The sequence below is a fragment of the Lissotriton helveticus genome, chromosome 11, assembly GCF_964261635.1.
Source record: "Lissotriton helveticus chromosome 11, aLisHel1.1, whole genome shotgun sequence".
Lineage (NCBI taxonomy): Eukaryota > Metazoa > Chordata > Amphibia > Caudata > Salamandridae > Lissotriton > Lissotriton helveticus.
In genome coordinates this window covers 315461274-315489198 of record NC_136072.1, presented here as the reverse complement: position 1 = coordinate 315489198, position 27925 = coordinate 315461274, and the positions used below count along the sequence as shown (strand labels likewise).

The 27925-nt window shown below is 44.5% G+C and overlaps 1 protein-coding gene across 9 annotated transcripts in view; it reads left to right on the top strand.

Moving 5' to 3' along the window:
• Positions 1–27925, top strand: part of SNED1 (sushi, nidogen and EGF like domains 1) — a 2618914-nt gene that overhangs the window by 1347048 nt on the left and 1243941 nt on the right. The window lies entirely within an intron of this gene.

Below are 27925 nucleotides of genomic sequence, written 5' to 3'. Positions count from 1 at the left end.
AAATCTGGGGGCTGGATTACCTGCTAGGTCCCTCCTATGGGTGGGACCCAGGAAGGGGGTGGTTACACCCCTTTCCTTTGTCCAGTTTGCCGCCAAGACTGGGGCTGGAGTGTCCCAGAACCGGTTTGACTGGAATCTGCCCAGTGACACCTTATGCGCCCCAGGCAGTGTCTAGTTTCTTTCAACCCTCCCTGCTACAATCCACTATCTCCTGTCTGGGGTGGTGTGACACCTCCCTGTGACAGGAGATCCTTTGATCAAGCCTCCTCTGTTGAGTTTCGGTCAGCAGCAGGAGGCCAGACTCGTGTCTGTGGCAGCAGCATCCATTTTGTGATGCTGGGGCTCTGGTTAGGGTTAACTGCATTTGCAGTAAGTAACATGTCTTCTCCTTCTAGAAGGGTGGAATGCTACCCCCGTCGCCAGAATTGGCGAGGGGGTAGTATTCCAAAATGTATGACACCAAACACGACATGTTTTGATAAAGCCAAACCAAAGTTAGCATTAACCGCGAGGATTATAATGCACTTAAGAGTATATGGTATGGCAGTATCACTAGAACAGCAGTAAGGAAATGGTTCCGAACACTGCAGACAGGCTCAGCTAATGCTAGAGCACCATCTCACATAAAACCAAGCACTCTGCCTCCAGGATTGTAAAGGCCTGCCATAGGAGTGACTTATAGGTATATATGTGTGTCCAGATATAGGTTTAGACATAGGTATACTATATGTAAGCAAGGGGTGATTACACCACCTTGCCCCAGCTGTGTGAACAGCCAGTTGTGTCGATTTAAGTACCAGCTAGGGGTGGCAAAAGATATGCTGCAGCCCCTGGTAGGCCTTGGATGCACCTATGCCCTTGGCACCTATAGTGCACTGTATAGGGGCTGACAAGGTGTCCAGTACCAAATTGGTTACGTACCTATAGTACATGTCTGTGAATTTAGAGAGAGAACAGCAGGCTGTGGGTCTGATTAGCAGGCCCACAGCCACATTAGGTCGAAAACCAGTGAAGCAAAAAAGCAAAAAAGCAAAAATTGGGGTGACCATAGGATAGCAGACCCTACTCTCCTACATTAAGGAACTGCGAATTAGTTTGCGTGGGTACCCTCTAGTGCACAGTTTGTCACTGAGTGTCTGGGCTTCACGGAATTAGTCTTCCTTCACGTAGCAGTTTCTTCTTCTGCGCAGAAACTGGGAGTAAGGAAGAGAGTGGCGGAGGGCGCGCGGGTGGTTGCTTTTGTGGCTCAACAGTGTGTTGCGTTCTGAAGGTTTTCTATAAAGACTGGTTATTAACTTTCCATCTTGGAGTTGGATTTTCAAATCTAGAAATTGGATCATTTGTTTGTTTGCAGAAAGAGTAAATGTCAGGCCGCTACAATTGTTGTTCAGCAAGTGGAGAAACTGTGTTAATAATTCTTGTTTCCTGCCAGATCATAAAAATGTCATCTATATACCGCTTCCACAGGGCGATGCCACTGTGGAAGTGGTTCATAGGACTGAGAACACATCTCCATTCCAGGTCATCCATGTACAGGATAGCTAGATTGGGGGCAAAAACTGCCCCCATGGATGTACCTTTGACTTGGCCATAGTATTTTTCGTCAGAGGAAAAAGTTTTTAGTTAAGCAAACTTCAAGGAGCTGTAGGATGAATAGTGTTGGTACAGCATGAGGGCCTGGACATCTGTTCAGAACCCGTTCAATGACAAGCACTGAGTCAACTTGAGGGATATTGGTGTAAAGCGACTCCACGTCCAAAGTACTCATCGTTTTGGATGTGGGGTCAAAAGGGTATTCCTCAATGAGATTTATCGTAGACATACTGTTGCATATGTAACATTCTGTTTCTGGCACAAATTCCTTGATAAAGTGATCCACAAATAGCCCCAGGGGTTCCAGAATCGACCCACCGCCAGAAACTATGGGTCGCCCTGGAGGTGTATCCACATTTTTGTGAATCTTCAGGAGAGTATATATGACAGGAGTTCTGGGTGATTAAGTGATCCGCAAATAGCCCCAGGGGTTCCAGAATCGACCCACAGCCAGAAACTATGGGTCGCCCTGGAGGTGTATCCACACTTTTGTGAATCTTCGGGAGAGTGTATATGACAGGAGTACTGGGTGATTTAATGTTTAGAAACTGATGTTCCTTTTTACTTAAAAAAACAGCTTCCAAACCATCATTGGTGACTTGAGCTATCATTCTCTGTATTTCTTTGGTAGGGTTGCAAGGCAGTCTGCAATAGTGGTCTGTGTTACTTAATTGTCTCAAAATTTAATTTTTATATTTTTCTTTGTCCTGTAAGACAATCCCACCTCCCTTGTCCGCAGGTTTGATAACTAGGCCACTATTGGATTTAAGACTAAATAAAGCTTTTTTCTCATCAATCGAAATGTTATAAGGGATGAACATTCTTTGTTTTTCCAATGCTGAGATGTCGTTAAGGACTAGTTTCTCAAAGGTCAAGATTTCTCTAGGGATCATGCTCCCAGAAGGTGAAAAAGTAGATGGTGACTGGAAGGGAGTATTTGCACTGGCCGCCGGTTTAGGGTAAAAAAGGTGTGCAGTCATATTTTGCGGAAAAAACTAAGTAGTTCAGTTTGGATGTCTAGAAAGTTGGGGCGGACCGTTGGAACAAATGAGAGCCCTTTGCTCAATATAGACTGCTTACTATGGCAGAGTTGGTGGTTAGTCAAATTGATAATCGGAAGAGTAGTGCTTTGCTGGATGTCATTATTTTTTTATTTTTTATTTGTTTATTCAAAGTTGCACAGTTATTACATTACAGTGGCATACGCAATGAGAACTGCTGAAGAACATGCAAAATCAGGATTTTACACTCCAATGAAGGGCTCATAGGATGTGTACTTTTCCTTGTTTTACCCCCTGGTTCCCCCCCCCCCTTTCAACAATTAAACAAAACCAATACAGACAAAACTCAGTGCTGTAAGTAAAAAGGAGGTAGATCAACGCACGTAATCATTACATATCCAGTCTTTGCAGTCAACATTGCCATTATATCCGGACATGTGGCGCAGTCCAATACAGCGAGCGAGGGGACACACAATTACTCGTCCAGGCATATGTAGAGACATTCACAAGCAGAAGTGCACATATTGTTCGGAAACATAATTAACACTGAGAGATCTCAGTTACATATTCCTATATAACAAACATCAGACAGGGCCTCCCCACGTAGCCAAAGTCCCAGATATTACATCTTCTCATCTAGTAACATCGTCTACCACCCCAGAGGGAGACTGCTCAGAGTTGGGGGTGGTTACTCTAGCACTTGTCCAGTGCAGGAACGGTTCCCAAATGTCTTTGGGTCGGGAAGCAGAGGGCATGAGTTCTCAATAATTATCTAGTTGCGTGTGGCCATAAGTTACGTCTGCTAACCATGCATCAAATTTAGGCAATGCCCTACGACCCCAGTGTACAGCCACCTGTCGTCTAGCGTAAACAAGCAGTAAGGCATGAAGTTTACGATTATTAGGTGCAGTATCAATTACATATCCCAACAGACCAAGAGCCGGGGAAGGGTCATCTGCTCTAAGGAGGATCTGATTAATAGCAGAAAAAATGGCGGACCAATATTCAGCAAGCATTGGGCAGCTCCAGGTGACATGTAAGAAAGAAGCCTGTTCGGCGCCGCATTTCCAATAGTTAGTGTCATCTTTCAGTCCCATGCGGTGCAGAGACACTGGTGTGCGGTGAAACCTGTGTAAAAACTTGAAATTAATTTGCCGGAGTCTATTGTTAGGTGATAGCTCAGTGAGTTGTTTACAGCAAAAGCACCACTGATCTTCTGTCAAAGGCTCCTCCAGTTCCGCATTCCATGCCTGCATGCATGTTGGTACTATAATAGGGGCTTGCTCCTGCATACTGTTGTACAATCTAGAGACCAGTTTTTTGGGGGATGCCCTAGCGAGCACGTTTTGGAGCGCTTGCAATTGTGGAGGTTCTTCAGGAAACTGCCCCCAGAACGCCTTACAGGACAATTTCAGCTTATGGTAGGTAAAAAGATCATTGAAAGTCAGGGGCTCGTCGTCCCCACCTGATTGGGGGTCCTGAAACGTGCCATTCGGGTATAAATCAGCAAATGTACGCAATGGTGCTCCACGTATAGAGATATCCCCTCCACTTACAGCCAAGCAGGGCAACATAGGGTTGCATCTCAACGGGATAGCCGGTGCATACAGGAGCGGAAGCCGAGCTCTCTTCTGGAGTTCTCGCCACACCCACCAAAGCATATTGGCTGTATCTATGTCCAGGGAGGGTCGTGCTGTTCTGCTATATAAGGCTACACTCAGTGGTAATGGGGCCACAGAGTCTGATTCCACTGCAACATGTGGTTGGTATGGCGTAGGATATACCCAAAAATGAACAAATTGGGCCTGCGCACACAATGCGTAAAGCTGCATATCAGGAGCGCCCAATCCCCCCTGTCGGAGTGGTTGTGTCAAGAGTGCCCACGATACTCTGGCCTGACCTCCAGCCCACACCAGTGATAATAAGGAAGATCGCAGACAGGTGTGAAAATGTTTCGTTAATGGGATTGGGATATTCACAAATAGGTAGAGGAACTTCGGCAATACCACCATTTTTGCCAGTGCGATCCTCCCGACTAAGGACAGAGGGAGTGTTTTCCAAATAGCTACTTTGGTTTCCAGCCAGTGCACCTCTTTTCCAAAGTTAAGGGCCCATACATCCTGTATGTTACGGCTAATCCAAATGCCTAAATATTTAACAGAGTCCGCTTCCCAGGGTAGGGGGTAGTCAGACCTCACTTCAGGGGTAGTATCTGTTAGCGGGAACGCAACCGATTTAGTCCAATTGATCGATACACCTGCCAGGCCTTCAAATTTTACAAATTCGCGAAGCAGAGGATTAAGGTTTTCAGTGGGGTTTGAGACATATAGAGTGACATCATCTGCGTATAAAGATATCAAAAGACTACGGGAGCTAAAACGTATGTCTCTCGCCGTGTGGTGTTGTCTAACCCTTGCAGCAAGGGGCTCCATGGCGATGGCGAAGAGTAGTAGAGACAGGGGGCAGCCCTGTCTCGTGCCTCGTGAGATGTCAAAGGGCTCGGATAATAATCCGTTCACCTGTACTCTTGCTGTGGGGGAAGTATACAACAGTCGTATTAGATTAATGAATAGTGGGCTGAATTCCACCCTGCTTAGGATCCTGAATAAATAAGGCCATTCTAGCGAGTCAAAGGCTTTTTTAGCGTCTAAAAACACGACCTCTGCTTGTACAGTTGAGTGAAGGTAGTGCAACACCAAGAATATAGTTCTTAAGTTATGGGACGTTGCGCGCCCCGGTATGAAGCCTGATTGGTCTGGCAGGGCCACCATCGGTAGCAACGGCTGCAGTCTGTCAGCAATTATTTTCGCGTAGATTTTCACATCCACGTTGATGAGGGAAAGAGGCCTATAAGAATCTAACGACTGGCTGTCTTTATCTGGTTTTAAAAGCGTTATTATTAGGGCTTCGCGCATGGACTTAGGCAAAATTCCAGTTTCAAGGGCCTCAGCGAACACTGCGTGTAGCCGCGGCGCCAGTTCCTCTGCATAAGTCTTATAAAAGGCTGTCGTGAGGCCATCAGGGCCAGGGGCCTTATTTAACGGCATACTCTTTATTACTTTGGCTATATCCTGAGCTGTGATCGGGACGTCCATGTATTTGCGGTGTGCGTTGTTAAACCATACCAAGGCTATCGTGTCTAAACATGCATCGAGAGATTCCGGAGTCATATTTTGTCTGGTTTTATATAGGTTAGAGTAGAACTCTGTGAAAGTGTGAAGAACTGCTTCCTGACCCGCCACTATCTCCCCGTCTGGGTTCCTAATGGAGTGTATGTATGTGGACTGTGATCTGGTGGAGATGAGGCGAGCCAGTGTCCTGCTGGGTCTATCACCTTCCCCGTATCTACGTGCTTCTGCTTGTTTGCCCAAGAACTTTACCTCCCGTTGTGCCTCCTTGTTAAAGTCTAGGAGTTTAGCCCTCATTTGAACCGCTAACTCAGGCGTGGGAGTATCGCAGAAACGTGATTCCATCTCCTTCAGCTCTCCTTCAATCTTGCTTAGCGTATTTCTAATGGCTTGTAGCACCCCTGCCCTACGTGCAATACACTGCCCCCTGATTACCACTTTAAATGCATCCCATAGTACAGACTCCGTTTACACTGAGCCCGCGTTTGTTTCAAAGTATTGGACTATGTCTGGTCTTATTTCTTCGGTAAATGCTGTGTCTAACAATGCGTGTGGTGGTAAGCGCCAGGTGAAGGCCCGAGTGGGAGCATCTGGTATTCTGATTTCCAATAGGCATGGAGCATGATCAGAGAGCGATCTAGCCTGATTACACACATTCACTGTCCATGTAGCCACATCAGGCGATACCAGCCAGTAATCTAGCCTCGACCAGGCAGCATGGTGACTTGAAATACAGGTGCCCTCCCTTACGTTCGGGTGCCTAGACCTCCATATGTCGAGCAGTAAACCCTCTTGGAGAATGTCTAGCAATGCCTGCCTGGCGTGTGGGTGCAACGGCCTGCTGGATGTCATTATTAGCCACAGCGATTGTCATAGTATCATTCAAGGGGGGTTCTGCTACCATTGGTAGTGTAGGCGGCGAGTGTAGCGTTCGCCCGGAAGATAGGGCCAACGTTGTGGTTGTTTGCCTTTCCCTTTCCTTGGAGGTTCCGGTTGTCCTCGGCCTAAAAAAGGAATCCTATTTGAGGTACTAGGTGCGTCACTTTGGTCTGAATTGTCAGAGGATTCTGCCGATGTTTCTGAGAACCCGACTAGGGGGTCGATTAGGATTGCGGTGAATCCGCATCCTCCGGGCCGGGTGAAGCCACCGCCGGCCTGGACGATGCGGATTCACCGCTGCGGTAAATGAAAAGACCCCTGCCACATTAGGATGGCTGGGGGGTCATCGGCGGACGGGAAGACCGTCCGCCGCTTTTCCACCGCGGTCGCCTTCCGACCGTGGCGGAAAAGCTCTAATATGGTGGCAGTGTCTATCAGACACCACCAGCCATATTAGGATGAGCTTCAGGACATGCCTTTCCGTGGCGGCAATGCCGCCATGGAAAGGCATACGGTATTTCCTTTGGGGGCCCGTTGCGGGCCCCCAGGGTGGAGGGGGGTGGGGGGTGCACATGGGGGGTACCTATGGTACCCCCCTACATTTGCATGCACAATGCGGCAGGCACTGCGCGGTGTCTGCCGCTTTGTGCATGCAAATGCACAGCATGCATATTAAACTTTGCAGCGGGTGCTGCTTAAAGCAGCACTTGCCGCAATGTTAAATAAACGGGATGTGACTGCCAGGGTGGCGGTCACATCCTAATTCCACCGAAGGGACCGCCGCTGCCCCTGCGGACGGTCCCTCCACCTCGGGGGTGGCGGACGGACACAGGTCCGTCCGCCATCCTAATAGGTGCCTAGGTTTTGACGCCTATTGAACCGTCCCCACAGCCTTGGGTTTTGGGGGCCACTATAGGCTCTATTGGTGTAGTAATATTTGGCTAAATAAGGATATGCACGTTCCTGGGAGAATGCTTTAATGTATTTTTTTACCTTGTTAGATTTTTTATTTTGTTCAATTCTGTGAAATTCCTCAATGGTTTTTGGGCCTCTTCTAGGAGTTTCTTACCCTCACTAGTGGGACACTGGTCTCTAATCTGCTTCTCTAAATCGTCTATTTCAATGGTCAATTTTTTAAGCTCTTCTGAGACTATGTCTATGCCTAACACCGTCCAGTGCCTAGAGCAAGTTGTACTGATATAGCTGAAACCTGTGGTGTATTTGAGGTTATCGGTAAATACACCTGGAATGTTACGGACTTATAACCCGACAGGAATAATATTAGCCTTTAGGTTTTCAGTCAATAGGCGTATCATTAACTGTAGCCGTACAAATTTCTTCTTACTGTTCTCTAGTTGTTCACCTAAGGAGGTATTTTGATCCCCAGGGGTATCTGTAGTTTCAGAGAGCTAGGAGGGGCCCTCTAAAATCTTCTTAATGTAATCTTCTGAGTACGAGGGTGTGTGGTCAGACATGCCCAGGGAGAGATCAGAATGGGGAAGGGAGAAAAAGTGAGTGAGGTAATGGGGTCGGGGGGGAAACCCACTTGTAAAAAAAGAGGGTGGGGGTGCTGAACCCTTGCAATCTAGCGATTGCGCTACAATTTGTTCAAAAAAACAAGGGTAACCCAAAAGACCAATAGGTCAGGGACCTTGGGTAATTATATACAAATTCAAGTGGTACACCACCAATATCCTTTTGTCAGGTCTAATGTTGTGATATAACAGCCTCCCCAAATTTTTTAGATGGAATTAACAGCCATGAAGTCGATACAGAACCTGATAGAGCTGTCTGGTTTGGGAACCAGAACAAGAGGCGATGACCATTCGCTTCTGGGTGGACGTATGAGACCCATTTTTAACATGGCCCGAATCTCTTCTTTTACGGCCTGTCTCCTAGTGGCCGGTATACGATATGGCTGTTGTTTTATGATTCTCCCAGGGCTGTGGGGATGGCATGTTCGACCAGGGAGGTCCTCCCAGGTAGGTCAGAAAAGAGAGGCGAGAAAGGCTGTAATACAGACATCAGGTTTTCGTGTTGTTCTGGAGACAGGGAGTTGTTTATGACCAACTGTCCAAGGGTACAGACGTCGTTGGTTGGGGTCGGCAGGGCGAGGTGAGCTGACTTAGGAGGGGGGCCCAGTCATTTTTTTAACAGATTAATATGGTAGTTTTGGACTTTGGAGGGTTTTATTTGTACCTTGTATGTGGTTTTTCCTACTGTGCCCACTATTTTATAAGGTCCCAACCATTCTGCCTTCAGTTTACTAGAGGAGGTGGGTAGGAGAACCAGGACCCAGTCATTAATCCTTATTTGTCTCCATTTTGTTCCTTTATCGTAAAAGGATTTCTGTCTCTTTTTACTTCTTTCTAGGTTGGAATAAGCTAGATCCCATTGCTTACCTATTCGAGATCTGAGTCTCTGGGTGTACTCTAAGAAACTTCGGGTTTCGTTCTCTTCTTCTTTTTCCCACACCTTTGTCATCCCCAAGAGGGATCTCGGTTGTCTTCCGTATAACATTGCAAAGGAAGAACAGCCAAGACTGCTTTGGACCTGACTACGGATGACAAACAAGGCGAGGGGATGGAGTTGGTCCCAGTCTTTTCCCTCCTGAGTATTTTTTTTAATGTTAATTTGAGGGCCCTGTTGTATCTCTTGACGAGCCTGTCGGTTTGGGGGTGATAGACTGATGTTTTTATGTGCTATGGTTCAGGGTCTATAGTTTATTAGTGTAACAAGGGAACCTAAGCAGTTCGCTGAGGACCATGGGAAGTTATGCTTTAGAAGACAAGGGTCCTAAGCTTATCGAAATAAAGAAAGTCAATGTAATATAGGCCATAATGGGAGACTATATTTATCCTCTGTCCAGCCGGACAGGGTATTTATTTTGACCAAAATCAATAAACAGATATGCGAATAGTAAAAGGCACAGTCCTGTACCTTACTCTAGAAGGACAAACAACACATGGAAAAGGTTTGCACAGGCAAAAAAGAGCAATACTGGACACTTTTACATCAGTGTTAAATTTAAGTTTTCCAGTTAGTACTACCACACAACAGGATTAAACACAATGGCTATGTTGCAAGAGTACTAGGTAAAGTCGACGTTTCGATCCCTTTACGCTCTAATTACATGGGATCATCATCCGGACAACATTTGAAAACATTTGCCTGTTCATAATTAAAATATGACCGCTTGAGTGTAAGTGGTTCTAACGAGCTCCGCTGGTAGGGGTGGGAGCGAGGGTGGTGTCAAAGCGGCTGGTCGCCGCTTCAGTTCGGGGGTATGGATCTGCAGACTGTGCAGTCTGGGTTTTGATGCCTTTTCGAAATTAAGAACCATACAGCATCGGAATGGCCAATATGTCAAGGGTCCACCCGGGTTCTGGTGATCACACGGAGCAGCGTCCTGTGTGCATAGTCCGTGTGGGCTGGGAGCGGTAATAGGTAGGTCCTGTTGATGCAGGCTTGGATTTAGAGTTGAACCGTTGCGATTAGGAGTTCGGGTGGGACGACGGAACGATGTCCTGTCTGTCCGCTGCTGTAATAGCAGTTCGCTCCGTGTGATCACCAGAACCCGGGTGGACCCTTGACATATTGGCCATTCCGATGCTGTATGGTTCTTAATTTCGAAACGGCATCAAAACCCAGACTGCACAGTCTGCAGATCCATACCCCCGAACTGAAGCGGCGACCAGCCGCTTTGACACCACCCTCGCTCCCACCCCTACCAGCGGAGCTCGTTAGAACCACTTACACTCAAGCGGTCATATTTTAATTATGAACAGGCAAATGTTTTCAAATGTTGTCCTGATGATGATCCCATGTAATTAGAGCGTAAAGGGATTGAAACGTCGACTTTACCTAGTACTCTTGCAACATAGCCATTGTGTTTAATCCTGTTGTGTGGTAGTACTAACTGGAAAACTTTAAGTTAACACTGATATAAAAGTGTCCAGGATTGCTCTTTTTTGCCTGTGCAAACCTTTTCCATGTGTTGTTTGTCCTTCTAGAGTAAGGTACAGGACTGTGCCTCTTACTATTCGCATATCTGTTTATTGATTTTGGTCAAAATAAATACCCTGTCCGGCTGGACAGAGGATAAATGTAGTCTCCCATTATGGCCTATATTACATTGACTTTCTTTATTTCGATAAGCTTAGGACCCTTGTCTTCTAAAGCATGGTTCAGGGTCTGGCAGACCTTTCTCATGAGACGAGAGACGAATGGGGTGCCCTGATTGGTCAGAATCTCCTTGGGAAAGCCTACTCTGGAGAATAGTTCGACAAGTTTGTCTGTAATGTTTTTGGTGTTTGGTGCTCTTAAAGGAAAGGCCTCCGGGTAGCGAGTGGTATAATCCACTATCACAAGAGCGTATTGGTGTCTCCTCTTTGTCTTGGGTAAGGAACGATTAGGTCCATTCCTTTACACTCAATATGGGTTCCTATAAACGGGAGAGGCTGCAAGGGAACAGGGGGAGGTCGATATGGGTTTCCCTGTTGACATACTTCACACTCCTGACAGTGTTTCTTTATAGTACCATAGATCCCAGACCAATAAAAGTATCGTAAAAGGTTGTGAGTGGTGTTTTCTGCCCTGGTGTGTACAGCTGTGAGATGGGAGTGGGCAAAAAATAGTATCTGATCCCTGAAAGTTAAGGGTACTAGCAGTTGGGGAGGGTAATCTCTTGCTCCCTTTCTATACAACTGTTATTTTTCAATAATGAAACACAGATAGGTCATTGTGTTGTTGGTAATGTCGGTTTGAGCTACCCGCCAGGCGTTCTGTAGGGTAGGGTCGGTAGTTTGTGCATAACGGAAGTTCCTGTCAAGGAGTCACGGGTCTTGGGTTATTAAAGCCGTACGAGCTGTTTCTCTCTGGTCACCTTCATCCCTAGTACCCGCCTGGGTCTGTACAGAGGCCAGTATCAACCGTAAGAAAGTAGGGTTGTTTATTCCTATGATCAGGTCTTCAGGGAGAGTGTGTAATACTCCTACCCTAACCTTAGAGGGGGACCCATGCGTAGGTGTTAAAAATACCTCTGCCACAGGGTAGGGTTTAAAGTCCCCATGCACACAGCGTATGTGCACCAAGGCTTCAGGGATGATCTGATTGCTGGCAACTAAAGCACCCTGAATGACTGATTGCCGACAACCAGAATCCAGTAAAGCCATGACTCGTTTCCCTTTTATCTGAACACTAACCTAAAAATAGCTCCTCAGTTCAGCTGTATAAAGAATCAATCTGGGTATGTAGCTGACGTTTCTCTGAGGGTTTTTGTGGGGGCATAGACGAGCAATGTGACCCCAGTCACAACAATCGAAGCACTGGGGACCTCAGTGCACTGGAACGTCAGGTCTAGGAGGTCGTGGTCTCACAGGTTCTGGAGTGGGTTTGCTCATGTTTCTCTTGTCAGGCCTTCCTGAGTTTGGACGGCCTGGTTTCTCCACCTCCCACGGAAGTGCTCGAGGCTGGGCACGGGAGAAGGTAGTGGCTAGTTCGACGGCTTGTTCGGTGGTGAGACGTAGGTGCTGGTGCAGTCATCTCTGGCTGTTATAAGGGAGAACCTCTAGATACTGCTCTGAGTAAATGCGATCCCTTATTTCTTTGCTACTTTCTGCTGGTTTCAGCCATTTATCAGCTGCTGCCTTAAGTCTGAAAAGGAGGGTCTTGGGTTTTTCTTCAGGTGCTCCCTTCTCTTTGCGGAAACTCACCTTATAGGCCTCGGCGTCCATCGCTAAATGATCCGGTATAACAGTTTTGATGTTTAGGTATGGGCTGTTTCCATTCGGGTTTGCCACCTGATAAGCGGCCTGTGCTTCACCTGTAAGGAGGGGAGCTAAGAAGAAAGGCCATTTCTCCACAGGCCAGCCACATGCTCTTGCGGCCCACTCAAAATTCAAAAGGAACGCGTCTGGGTCCTCTCCAGCAACGTACTTATGCAAAGCTATGCTGGGTGGACCCTGAGAGCTGCTCTTGGGTTCCTGTAAACGTGTGGTTATCTGGATCTGGTCCTCTGTGACTTTCTGCAATCCTTCCATTTGTTCCGCCAACATAGTCTTCATGAGTTCCAGGTCGGCTTGGGCTAAGTACATCTGACGTTCTACTGCCCATTCTAGTTATTCCTGGCCTTTCACCAGGTGCTGTATCAGGGCGTCCATTATTCCCTTTCTAATGGACAGTTGCCCACATTCTCCACCACTTGTGAAAGTCTGGAAACAAGCGAGACAACCAGACCTTCGCGATGAAGCAAAACGTTTTATTCTTTATTTTAAATGCAAACAAAAATATAGAAGACCGGCCGGTTAATTCGTATTAGTTGTCTCCGGTCTTCGCCTTTTATGATCAGGGTCTTCCTCCCATCGTCTTCTCAATGGTCACAGAGCTATTCTTGATCTCGCTAAAAATAGAATTTTGGATAAGGAGGCGCCCTAGGGGGTTCACTTCCCAAAAGATAAAGAGTGACGGTTCACCAAGTGCTTAGTTTGGCAGCTGGGAGTTGTGCACATGTGAAGGTAGGGTGATTGGGATCATAGGGATTGGTGGTGTCCGCCCCCCATTACCGACTTTCACCCCCAACCAGGCCCACCCCGAAAACCTCACACGCAACTAAGATAGCCACGTTCCTCCGAGAATGTGGCGGGCTGTAGTGCGAGGTTGTTGGCCTCCTAGTTCTTCCGGGATCTTCCCCACGGCTTCTCTCGGCTCCGGTGTCAGGAGTGGACTGCTCTCTTCCTCAACCTCTGTCCCGGCTTGGACTTCTTAAGGTCTAGCGTTCTCCCATCCTCTGCTGCTTCCGGATTCTTCTCTGCCACGCTTTTCCGCCGGGTTCCTCTGTTCTATCATAGGCCCGCCGGCCGTGACGTGGAGTTCAGGGGCGGAGTTTTCTGGGAAGTGCTCCCATTTAAAGGAGCCACCCGGAACACAGGCGGAATCTGGTGCGGGTGGGGGGGGAGTCGAGGGTACAATCCACCCTGGCGAGTCCATTGGCTGCAAAGAGAGAAAAGCATCCATTCCATGAGGAACGCTCCCCCAGTCGATAAAACCATCGATGTCAGCCTGCCCCTTGCACGAGCCGTGACGATGTATTACGATTTCTGTACATTTTTACCAAATCTCTATAAAGTGTACGCATTCCTGCTGCTGTTAAAGTAGAAATGTCTAGATGTGGTGTATATGAAGCGAATACCGGCCTGGTCACTCCTTCTTTGCTGAGCGGGAGTAGGGTGCCTTTAAACAAATTCATATGCTCTTGGTAAGTTAATGGGACTCCTATGTCCACGTATGAGAAATATTTCTCAGGTGGTTCATCTTCAATGTAAGTGTGAAACAACTGTGTATTTGCACCCTCAGGCAGTGAGTTATAGAATACCTCTGTTCTTAATGCTTCTCGTGCCTCAACCACTAAGGTAATATCTCCATACTTTGCCAGGAGGCCATGTTGTAAGTGTTTCAAGCTAACTGCCTGTCTGCAATTTCTGTAATTTTTGCAGCTGCTACCTGTTCTTCAATATTCTCAGCTTGTTCGGTCATTGTCAGAGAAGGAGTATTTAGTTAAAATATATTTATAAATATATGGTATGCACAATGTGGGAACTTCTATTCCTCCAAGCTTGAATAACCTACATCCAATACATAGGGTATACCTACTCAGCTGAGGGGGATTTGTTTTCCTTCCCACTTCAGACATCTCTGCTTTAAATGTGAGTAGGGGTCTCTGAGAAAGCACAACTGAACTACTCAAATTGACCGTTAAATAAGTGCCTAAATATCTTTGGCGGCGCCATGTCATGTAGTTCCTACTAATCGGTAGGATATGCGTAATTGTTTGGACAACTTAAACTAGGGTCTTGGTGCCAAGACTGATTCCTGACACCAGCGCAGGATGTGTTGGCCTATGGAGTAGCTAGCTCACAGTGCCACCGTAAGCCCCCTAAACTATCAGGGAGTGAATGCCTTCTGGCAACCACTGAACATGTCAACCCTGATCCCTCAGGGATCGTGGAAACAGTGCAGAATCTTTTGCTCAGTCACTGGTGCTCTCGTATTCTCAGAGAAGTATACTGAGAATACACAGTTGGACATTTTCAATATATTTACTGAAGCAATGTTATTCTTGTATAGTATACATGTGCTGCAATGGTTAATAGACAGAAGCAGATAAAAGTGATTACAAGCACTAAAACTGTGAATAGTAGATATAATTCTATCATGGTGCTAAAACAATGTATGTTACTGACTTATAAAACAAGGCATTAATCAAAGGTACTCCTACTATGCAAACCCTACTTTAAGTATACCAAGAGTGTGTGTTGGTGTAGAGCCAAGAATCCTCCCAAGGGACGATCCAATCCCATTACCTGGTGGTAGAGACTGAAGGCCCCGTCTTGGTCATGAATGGGACACCCCTCACGAGATGTCAGATTGCTGTGTGGTGAATTCTCAGCATGCAAGGACCTCTGGTGTCAGCTGAAGTGCCTCATCTGCTAATCTATCGGGATGCTCATCTTTTATAATTGAAAGCAGCTTTGCAATGCGCATATAGATTCAGGATGTAATGAATATGTGGACGAAGATAGAGACGACATTTGTACATAGTGCAAAAAGAACCCTTGTACATGGTGTTCAGGGCAATGTGGTCATTTTGTGCGAAGCTAGATGTGTAAACAAGTTAAGTTTCAGGGAAAGTAAACCAACATTGTCACGCATGCAAATATGTGCAGAAGGTTACTGCTGAACAATAGGACAATGTAGGAAATAAGCTGCTTCACTACATAGGCCTAACTCGGGAAAATAACAAGGGTTTAAGGGGTGTATGGGTTTTTGGGTAACAAGGGTAATTTTAGGGCGGGTTCTGGTTTTTGGGTGGCAGGGGTAATATTAGGGTTTTGGGTGGGCATAGGTTTTTGGGTTACAAATGACAATTTGGGGTTTTAGGTGCCTATGAGTTTTTGGGTGACGAGGGTAATTTTAGGGTTTAGGGTGGGTTTAGGTTTTTGGGTGGCAAGGGTACTTTTAGAGTTTAGGGTGTTTGGGTGGCAAGGGTCTTTAGGAATTTAGGGTGAGAATGGGTTTTTGAGTGGCAAGGGTCATTTTGAGTTAGGGTGGGTATGGGTTTTTGGGTGGCAGGGGTCGTTTTAGGGTTTAGAGTAGGTACAGGTTTTTGGGTGGCAAAAGTAATCTTAGGGTTTAGGGTGGGTATGGGTTTTTGGGTGGCAAGGGTAATTTTAGGGTTTAGGGTGGGCAAAGGTTTTTGGGTGGCAATTGTAATTTTAGGGTTTAGGGTGGGTATTGTTTTTTGGGAGACAAGGTTAATTTTAGGGTTTAGGGTGGGTATGTGTTTTGAGTGGCAAGGGTAATTTAAGGGTTTAGAGTGGGTATGCGTTTTCGGTGGCAAGGGTAATTTTAGGATTTATAATGGGTTTTTGGGTGGCAAGGGCACTTTTAGGGTTTAGGGTGGTAATGCTCATGAAATGATGTGCAAGGAAATCTGTAAAAGAAATACATAAATACATCTGTGTGTGTGTGTGATATATATATATATATATATATATAAATATGTATACATATATATATATATATAAACATATATACATACATATTATAAATATATATAAAAAAAGTGTTTCTACCTAACCATAAACTTTATGACGCCATTCTGTTTATTGTAAAGATCCACTGCGTTTACACAGCTGAATGCCTACAACCCTTAGGCTAACAGCGTTGTCAGAGAATATATATATATACATAGCTCTACACCTACAACCCTGGGGCCGGCTGCTCTTTGAGGATCATATGGAAAAGGATCAACACAACTCAAAATAACATTTAAAGTAAACACCCCCTCCCCCTCCTTTCCTCCGCACCAATTCTGTTTTATCCTAGTTACACGAGCGAGAGAGTCTATTTAAAAAATCAAAAAGGAGTTGATCCCCAGATTTCAACAAGGGGGAAGGCCAGGGGCTCTACCTCTCATGTTGGGAGGAGTTACAAGATTTGTAGATCTTGAGGGCATGTGATCTCCTTCAGCTGGGTCCAAAGGATCTGGATTAACGGGGACCCCAACTCAGCATAGATCTCCTCCTTGTGTTCTGCTACTGTGACATGCGCTCCATTGCTAGTGTTGATCAAAGCTTATGTAGCCATGCTGTGTGGTCAGAGATATTTGGTGAGCCCCACCAGGCTAAAATTACTTAACGTGCTGCAAGCAGTGCAAGAGCTATCTGTCGACCCCTGAGGGAGCGCAGGGGAAATGTCAAGGAGTACCGCAGTCCCAAAAGAGTGTATGCTGGGAAGCGCAGAATAGTGGTATTAAATGCTCGATCTATGTTGTCTAAGACAGATGCCCAGAAGCGCGGCAGTTTGGGGCAATGCCATAGCAAATGGACCAGTGAGCCTGTCTGACCGCTGCCTCTTCAGCATCCCTCCGATTGACCCTTGTCCCAGCAATGGATGGTGTAAGGTACCAGTATGATATCACTTTGTAAGCGGATTCTGTCCCTGCCGTGCTGTGTGATGTGCTCTAAGATATATATCCTCCCACTCTTTATCGGAGAGAGCGTGCCCCAGTTCCTCCTCCCAGCTCCACTGCCCCTTGAATCGCCCTCCCTCTATACCCCTTGTTAGCATTGTGTATAGCTCAGATATGAGGTGTTAGTCGTCTGGTTTACAAACCAGCGATTCCTCAAATGCTATCAACTTCTTGGAGGCTGCTGCCTAGTGTGCTGGAGAGGTCACCCAGTGGCATAATTGGAGGTACTGAAATGCATTCGCTTTAGGGAGCGCGTACTCCTGTTTCAATTGATCAAAAATGATTCACTCCCTTAGGTTCAAACAGAGATCCTATCTGTTTACATCCCTGTGCTCTCCACCTGTCAAACACCTCTGATTAGCGTCCCGAGGGAAAATCAGGATTGTCTGTGTTGGGATAATCGGGGAAGGAAACGTTGTCAGACTTTTGGCGCACGCTACCTTGTCCCCTACTCTTATAGTGGATGACATTACAAGAGAGGAGTATAACCCCCCACGCCCTGTGCTTACGCGGGAGCCAGACCTCCCGCCAGATATTTACTCCTGCTGTCGTTTGATCCATAAAGGGACAGTTTTTCTCTGATAATGGACGGTTCTAATCGACGATGTAGTCGGGGGTGACGCTTGTAAGGTATCTGTTGACTAGTGGCAGCCCCACTCCGCCCTCCTGTTTACAATAGATAGGCAAGGTTTCTTGCCTCCCCAGACAAATCTGTTAATTGCAAGTTGCAGAGTGTTGAGCGCCCTCAGGGGTGGGGCTAATGGCAGGGTTCGGAATGTATACAGAATACTTGGTAGAATCGTCATTTTGACTGTCACTACATGACCAAACCCAGCCAGTTTCAGCCGACTCAAGCTGTTTAGTGCCTGTGTTGTTTGGTTGATGACTGCCGTGTAATTTGAAGCCGAGGTCTTAGGTATGGATGGGGTCAGCGAAAGGCCTAAGTACGATATAGACTGCTCCGCACATGGCAGCGGAAACTCTCTCTTCAGCTTCTCTTCCTGGTAAGTAGCCACTGAAAGGTTCAGAATCTGGGATTTGTTCAGGTTTACTTTAAATCCTGAGATCTCTCCAAAGCACTTTAGTTCTGCAAGTAAGGCCGGAAGAGACTTCTGAGGGTGTGCTAGAGAGAAGATAACTGCATCTGTCTACAGGCTGATGGTATGGATCTCCGTCCCAAATTGAATGCCTGTGATCTAGGGATCATCACTGATTCTTAGTGCTAGCAGTTCCAGGTACAACGCAAAAAGGAGAGGGAATAGTGGCCAGCCTTGTAGGGTGCCTTGTGCAATTGGCAACAGGTCGGAGGACGTTCCGTTGCCTTGCACGAATGCTTTGGGAGCCTGATATATGCAAATTACCCATTTTATAAAACCCTCCCCAAACCTGAAGTGACGTAATGTATCAAAGAGATTGGACCAGAGCACGCGATAAAACACTTTTCTTCCTGACCTATGTATGACATCCATGAGGTGGAGAAGTCTTTTGGTGTTATCTCCCCCCTGTCTCGTGAAGATAAAACTAGCCCGGTTCGGGTCTATCAAGTAATTAAACTAGAGAGGTGGCCCCACTATCCAAGGGAACATGGCACTGTAAACCAGATAAAACTTCCCGTGGGTGAATAAGGTAGCACCAACACTTTTACCTACTAGCAGGGCAACTTTACTACACAAACACCATTCACACAATCAGTGCATTCAAAACTTAATGTCAAAAATATACCCTAAATTGAAATGTAGCGCTCAAAATGGTTTTTATTTTTCTTTAAAAAACTCTGTAATCCAGAGTGTTAATTAAAATTTTAAAGCATATACAGAAAATCAATAAAGTTCATACATAGCGTACAATAAAAACCATAATTCAGTGCACACTAATATTAAAATTCAGTGAAAACACTACAAAAGTGTTGGTGCTACCTTATTCACCCAGGGGAAGTTTTATTTCTCTACTGGGTCTATCAAGCCCGCTATCAGCGGGTTCAGTCGGGCTGCCAGAATTCCAGCAAATAGTTTTGCATCAATATTAAGTAGGGACATGGGCTGGTAGGACTCTTTTGGATCTTTTGCTGACTTAAGTATTACCGATATCGAGGCTTCTGTCATAGAGTCGTGAGGGCGCCTGTCTACAGGAAAGAGTTAAACAAACGTGCTAAAAGGGGTGCTAACTCTGTGCAAAATATTTTATAGAATTGCGGCATGAATCCGTCAGGGCCCGGTGCCTTGTGCAGTTTAAGGTGTGTGATTTTCGTAATTACCTCCTTGACTCGTATTGGTTGCTTGAGTAGGGCTGCGATTGCCTTCGGCAGTTGAGTGGTTGGAATGTCTTGCAAATTGGAGTGGGATTCAGTATGAGGGTTTTTCCTGCTCGGGGTATAGGGTCTGATAGAAATTTCTGAACACCTCTACTATTTGCTTGTCTACTTGCACTTAGTCGCCTGAAGGATTTTTGTTTGAACGAGTCGATGCCGCCACTGTCCTAGGTCGGAGCCTTTGCGCCAGCATCCTACTGCATCTGTCACTGCTCAGGTTGAATTTGTGTCGGAGTCTGAGGAGAGCATATTGTTCCCGGACTGCTGCCAGGGACGCGTTCCCTACGTCATTCGTACTCAAGTAGTCTAGAAGTCGCGTGCGAATAGACTCCACAACCGCCTTGGATTGCAAGAGGCTTTCCTGTAGCCACCATCTAGGCAGACTCAAAGGATAGATGTCTGTTTGCGATGTAACCGTAATCATGGCGTGGTCCGATAGGGAGCGTGGCTCAATGGAGGAGTCTCGCTGATTTGGCGCCAGCACCGTTGAAGCTAAAAAGTGATCTATACGCACTTACATTTTGTGTGCCGCTGAGTAAAATTTATAGTCTCTATAGCAGAGAAGGACCCCAACTGTGCAGACCACTAACTCAAGCGGTCGTAAGAGGAGTCCTTAACCAGGTTAAGGTCCCCCAACCAAGATAGCTGCATCCGAGGATGCCATCACCTCCCCTAGGGCATTGATAATGAAAGACTTTTGTTGTGTGTTGGGTACATATGTTAGCATGGATAAAATGAGAAGTCCCCCACTGGATTTTAACCGCCAGCAGCCACCCCCTGATTTCTGTTATATTGGAGACTATCTTGCCGCTAAATTTTGCGCTTAAGAGAATTGCAACTCCATTATTTTTTAATGTGTTGGAAGACCATAGCTAGTAAGGGAACCTTTGGGAGCGCATGCAGGTGGTATCTCGCTGCAGAAGGTGCGTTTCTTGGAGTAGGCATCAGAGAATTTCTTTGGTTCTACACCGGTCATCTATACGGAGCAATTGGATGATCGGCAAGTAAAGAATACCCAAACACCGGTATTAGCTAATCATTTACAACAGGTAGAAAATTCTATAGGACCTGTATCTCTAGTCCCCACTGATATGCCTGACATCGTGCAAATCTCAAATAGGACCAAAGCTGACACTGTTTTGAATGTCTTGTGTTGGAACGTAGCGGGTCTACAGTCAAGGCTAGGCGATGAGTACTGGCTGCGTGTAATATCTGACCAAGATGTAGTAATGTTTCAAGAAATATGGGCAACACATGAATTACACATAGAAGGGTTTCACTGTTTCGGTATAACTGCACCCAAGCCTAAATTTGGCCGTGCATCGGGGGGTCTGTTCCTTGGGATCAGCATTTCTTCTGGAGGGAGCATCAAGGTTATACCTACCAACAGTTGTAACATCCAAATATTGAGATATAAAAAGGAGATTTCCTTTTTATTTGATTAACTTTTATAATAATTATTTTTATTCTATTCCAAATAGGAATTTTATTGAGCTTTTTAACCATATCTCTAATTTAGACAGACAGCAAGGCTCAGATGGGGCTATTGGGATCCTCTTAGGTGGCGATTTTAATGCTAAACATTCATCTAAATTGTATGGCGTGGACATACCGATCTCAGACCCTGTTTTACGCAGGGGTGCGGAGCTGGAAACCTTCCTGAGCCAACATATTCTTATTAACGACATGGAAGTTGTGGGTGTTTCATCCGCTACAAATTATCAAGCACCCACTTTTAGAGGAAGGAATTGCTCCTCAACTATTGATTTTATTTTTACCTCCCCTTGTCTCGCAGACCGTTTATTGGCTGCTGAGGTTACCGCTACAGATTATGGGGACCATAGCCCTCTTAAAATAGCCCTGAGATTAGCATCCCGCCCCGTGTTCATTAACGAAGGTGGGGCAAGGGATATAACACCTTCAACTGATAATCTAAGATTACAATGGAGGGGTGTTGACAGTGGTAAATTGGTCCAGACATTAGCAGAGGAGAACATGCATCTAATTATCTCATGCTTATAGATTGATGAACCACACCCAAGGGTGATTGAGGATTTTACCAAACTTTGTTTGGAAATTAAAATCCTTTTGTCAGAACCAATCCGCCAGGTAGAAAAATATCTGAGGTGGTTCAATCATGAGTGTTCGGAGGCTAACAGTAATTTACGCAAGGCCTTAACATCTAATCCAAGGGGTACAGCAAATGTGAGAATAGCTAGGCGGAGGTGTAATGGTAGGCAGACAAAATATTGAGTTTTAAATATCGACATACAATAATGTTGATGTTTAAATATCGAAGGGACATAATCTAAAAGGTAAGTTATATCGATATGTTTAATATCAATGTCAGTAATATCGATGTTACTAATATCGATGTTACTAATATCGATGTTAGTAATATCGATGTTACTAATATCGATTTTTGTATGATTTTTATGTATATTATGTATTTATTATGTATTTAATTTTTATTTATGTAATTTAAGTAAATGTTGTATTTTAGTACTGTAGCGGGTTCTGGGTTTATAGGGGAATAGGGTGCGAAGTAATTTAATTATAGTAACTTAATTATTAAATATTAGGAATTATAAATTAATTTTAATTAATTGGTAATTAATTTTTATTATTTGGTAATTAATTTTAATTTGATTGATAATTATGTTCTATAGGGGATTATGGGTTTATAGGGGAATAGGGTGGGAAGTAATTTAATTATACTAAATTAATTATTAATTTTTAGGAATTATAAATTAATTTTATTAAATTGGTAATTATATTTTATTAATTGGTAATTAATTTTAATAATTGATTAATTGATAATGATGTTCTGTAGCGGGTTATGAGTTTATAGGGGAATAGGGTGGGAAGTAATTGAATTATACTAACTTAATTATGAATTTTTAGGAAATATAAATGAATTTTAATTAATTGGTATTTAATTTTTATTAATTGGTAATTAATTTTAATTAATTGATTAATTGATAATTATGTTCTTTAGCGGGTTATGGGTTTATAGGGGACTAGGGTGGGAAGTAATTTAAATGTAATTAAGTAATAATTTATTTTAATTCATTGTTTTGTTAATTATAATATTGTTAATTAATTATTAATTTATTATTAATAATTGGTATTTTTTATTAATTTATTTTTACTTAATTATTTATTACTAATCATGTTTTTAATAATTATGTATTGGTATTTGTAAATAGTTTGTTTATTTAATAATTAATTTTTGTATTATTTTAAATTATTAATGTATTTATAAGTATGTTATTTTAGCCCTACGCTATCCAACACTTTCCCTACTGTTGCACTCTCTGGAGTGGGAATAGTAATTTTTACCCCTACTCTATCCAACACTTTCCCTACTGTTGCACTCTCTGGAGTGGGAATAGTAATTTTTACCCTTGCGCTATCCAACACTTTCCAAACTGTTGCACTCTCTGGAGTGGGAATAGTAATTTTTACCCCTACGCTATCCAACACTTCCCCTACTGTTGCACTCTCTGGAGTGGGAATAGTAATTTTTACTCCTACGCTATCCAACACTTTCCCTACTGTTGCACTCTCTGGAGTGGGAATAGTAATTTTTACCCCTACGCTATCCAACACTTTCCTACTGTTGCACTCTCTAGAATGGGAATAGTAATTTTTACCCCTACACTATCAAACATTTACTTACATTTTTTTATTTGTTTTACATTTTTATTAATTTTTATTTGTATTATTATTTTATGTGAATACATTTATTTGTAATTTATAATATTTTTATTTATTTATAAATTATTAAAATTGTTTTTAAAAGTTAGTATCAAGGAAGTATATACTATGTATTTTATTTATATTATTAATTATTTTTTATTAAATTGTGTATTGTTTATTAATTTTAAATATTATAACATATTTGTAACTATATTTATTACATTTATAAGTATTATTTTATTTATATTACATATTTTCATAATTAAAAAAAACTATATTTTTTAAATAACGATATTTTTGACATCGATATTTTTTTAATATATTTTTGTACTTACCTTGTTAGAGATAGCATGTCGATATTTTTATAATCGATATTTTTGTTGCAATATATTTGTAGGTAGATATTTTTGTAATCGATATTTTGTCAGAGATTCAGGTATAATATAGCGATAAGTGAGCGGAAGGGCGCCCTCCTTAATAATCGTTAGGAAGCCTTATCTGAGGCAGCCGGTATGAAAAAGGGTAAAATATTCTGGTACGCTGTTAGGGACTTGCGCTCCATGGGTCAGCTACTAACACTCGTTAGCTGTACTATCTCGAGCAAGTCGTGGGAGCCATTTCTCTAAAATGTATGCAACGCCCTTACAAGGATCAGATCAGTATGAACCCGGCCAACTATCTAGCTTGCAAATTACCTTGTCAGATGTGGAAGAGGCAATCAAGCAGAGCCTTGGCAATAAGGCTCCTGGCCCAGATGGGCTGCCCATAGATTTAATTAAATGGAAACCAGAGTTCTGGGCCTCACTCCTTCTGAATGTTTTTAATAATCTACCCCACGCCCCTTTGCCGAGTACCCGGCCATGAGTACTATAGTATTGATAGATCTGAACCTATTAATTACAGGCCTATTTCCTTGCTCGATAACACCCTAAAGATACTGGGCAGAGTCTTATACAATAAGATCCTAAAGTGGTCAGAAGAAAGTTGCATTTTAGAGCCATGCCAACTGGATTTTTTTCGTAGCAAGGTCGGGACCACTGAACAGTGTTTAAATCTTAACCTGGTCATTGGGAAATATACCATCGCCCGATCCTCACCAGTCTATTTGGCCTTTATGGACCTATCATCTGCTTTCGATTTAGTTAACAGGTCCAAGCTCTGGTCCATTTTATTGGCCTATAGACTGGATGAGTCATTGGTACATTTTCTGGCCCATCTCCACAAAGATCTTAAAGCCCAGGTTAGGATCGGCAGAGGGGGTGAGGTCTCGGGAGCCATCAGGGTGGGCAAGGGAGTTAGACAGGGGTGTGTTTTGGCACCCCTGCTTTTCATTATCTATATTAATGGACTGAGTAATTCCCTGAAACCCTCGACCCCAGATGTCCCCAGAATTAATGGGAAACTATTACCGGTACTATTATACGCAGATGATGCGGTTCTCATAGGCCGCACTCCAAATTCTCTGCGTATTTTAGTTAAGACCTTTGTAAATTATATGGGCAGTCTAGATCTACGTGTTAATTAAAAAAAAAAAATGATTATGTTGTGAGGGCCTGGAGAGCGCCAGCTCAATTCTATAACTGTAGGTAATGATAAATTGACGTCCACTGGTACCTTTCCCTATCTTGGGATGGTCTTTGCTGTGAACGGCTCATAAACTGAGCATTTGGCTCACTCCATGAGCAAGTTCTCAAAGGCCATCAACTCCGTCCTCAGTCTCCCCCGGCCAAAGCAAACAGGTGCTATTTTAGCTATTTAAAAGAAATTTAAACTGCAATGTGTTCCATTAGCTACGTATGGGGCTGAGATCTGGGGTATTGCGAATAGCCACTGCATCCAGCAGGAAGAAAACAGGTTTTGCAGAAAGCTGCTGGGTGTTCCAATTTCTACCTCTCAATATATTTGCCATAGGGAACTTAACCTAAATTATATTAATGATTTTATCAATGCTCGCCCTGCTCTTTTTTGGTTATCAGTCTGGAGGAAACAATCCGCATATCTAACTAGAAAATCATCTGCGACTGTGTTAAATGTGAGAGAGGAATGGATATTCCTTGGCTGTCGGGGGTCAATCAGAGCCTCCGCAGTATTAACAAAGGTAGCCTCTTTTTAAACCAGAGCACAGCCGAAACATTCCATAAAAATGAGTTAAAAAACGCACTCTACACATTATATAACACAGGAAGGATTTGTATGGAATCGAAGAAATCCTCTGTATTAAGTTATATGAGCATAGAATTGTACAGGCATCCTTTGCCAAAATATCTCACTTTACCTATGACTTATTGGGAAAGGAGCCTTTTATTTCGTTTGAGAGCGGGCAGTGTAACATTTTTGCTATGTTTCCATTTTGGCTATCAGCCTAACCTTGATCACACCCCATGCCCTTGTGACGGAGCGAGTGCACAAACTGATTTGCATTTCTTGTTCCTTTGTAATTATTGTTTAAAATATGTGAAATGGTTTTTAACCCCTTTTAAAAAAAAGCAGAGACCTGTTTCCCTGGACAACGCCTACCAGTGGCTGCTTTCTTTAAATAATGAAGAATTGGTTTTTCGCACTAGCACTTTTTTGAAAATTGCCACCCGGGCTCGTAAGATGACGTCCAACCTCTGACATTTTTATCCCTGTATGAATACCTTGCCAAACCAATTGATGAACTGTTAATGATGCATTATTATAAACTGTCTAATCTATTTTGATATGGATTTTATTATTATTATTGTACAACTGTCATCTTACTGTGCTTTCATGGATTTTTGAAATCCGAGTAAAGTTATTTTGAACTTGAACTTGGAGTAGGCAAATGTCACCATTGGAGCTCTCCAGAAGGGACAAAATAGCTGTGCCCTTTAGTGGGTGGTTGAGGCCTCGAACATTGAGGCTTACAATCTTCAACTCTCTACTTATATTTCACTTGAAAGGAACATATAGGTGCCCTGTCCCTGACTACTACTCTGATCTACGTGAAGTTTGTGCGTAGGAAAATGAAAAAAGGGTTGAAAGCTCAACGAGAAAAAACCCCAACAACCCCAAACAGCACTAAACGTAGCAAACATTTAGCAAACAGAAGCTGACGTCAGTCTGGAAGGTAGGAGAGCCGGAGGAGGCATGGGCCGGCCGTTGTATGGTTGCCCTTGACATCTCCAGCCACTGGGGTCTTCCGGCTATCGCTCGGGTAGGGACTAGTGCGAAGCTTGGGCGTCACTCTGACACCATCCATGTCAGAGTCTCCCAGTGCCCAAATTGATCCGTTCAGGGTTAGACCGGCCGGTCCGGTGAGCCGGCAAGAGTGTTGATTACTGCTTTTTGCTCTTTGGTCATTGTTTCTGCGTCCAGTACATGGCTAGAGGGGAGCCCTCCCACTCTGTGCCAGCGGGATTCCTTGTTCTTAGGGCCTATTGTGTGCTTGCCATTATCCTCACGTGTCAGCTCTTCAATGAGACCCAAAACCTCTTGTGCCTCTTATAAGGATTTGATCTGCCTCAGTTTGCCGTTGTACCGGAATATAATGTGGAAGGGGTGCCCCCACAAGTACGAGATCGCCCTCTCCCCGAGATGCAGTGTGACGGTTTGGAATTCCCTGCGCTTGTAAAGCGTGGCCAAAGAGAGATCATGGAAGAACAGCAGAGTGTGCCCTCAGAATTGCACTGATTGGACACTTTTTGCACGGCCGATAATAGATTCTTTGATTTGAAAGTTGTGTACATACACTAAGATGTCCGCCAGGGGAGCTTTAGCACTTATCGGCAGTCTGACGTGGTGTACATGATCAATCTGGATGTCCGAGCTGCATTTGTCGACCAACACATGTCGAAATAGAGCATGAACATATGATTAGATATCTTCTTCTGCTTGAGTTGGCACACCCCTGATGGGTACATTGTTTCTCCGTGATCGATTTTCCATCTCCTCGCCTTTGCCGATCTCTTGCTCTCATAGAGTCGCGGCCCAGTCCCCCATCTCATCCAGGTCCTTTCAAACTTCCGTTAGGTCCACTGATAATTGGCTATGCATTGAGTGCAGATCTTCCTGGAGGGAGGTAAAGAGTGTGGTCATGAAGGCCTTGGTAGCGGGGCTGTCTTTCGCGTCCTCCTCTTCCTGCTATCCCTCTTCTCCCATTTGCATTCCAGATGGGGGAGAGGACGTACCGCCCCTGGATACCTCCCCTATCGCCCTCCGGTGAACTATACTGCTCCTAACATTTGTGGCACCACTGAGGACCAGGCTGTGGGTGGAGCGAAGCTCTTGGTCTTAGTAAAATGTAAAATGTCGGAATTTGTAAAGCGCACAGCTACCTCCACCGGAGGTGTCCTGGCGCTGTCCGTATACCGCTTAGGAACCCTTCCTGGCTTTCCTGGGAAATGTCCACTCCTGGGCACCCCCCAGGTGCAGCCAGGCATCCCAGCGCTTTTGGGGCCGTTGTGGAGACTAAGCAAGCTATTGCCCAGAGTTGCAGCGTGGGACCCATGATCAGAACAGGCACTGAGGCGAGAATATCCAGTCAGGGGAATTAATGAGCCGGAGACCCGCCGAGACGGGAATCGAACCCTGGTCCCTGGCCAGAGCTCTGCATCAAGGTCTGCCTGCTCTAACCATTGAGCCACACTTCTCCAGTAAGATTGATTTGTGACCCCTACGTGCCAACAACCCGCACGCCAGCTGCCCCCTCCAGTGAAAGAAAGCTGTAGCACTGGTTGCCGGCAAATAATATGTGAACAGGTACTAGAAGAAGAAAAAAACACACTTCACTGACACAATAAAAGCGTGAGAGACCAGGACG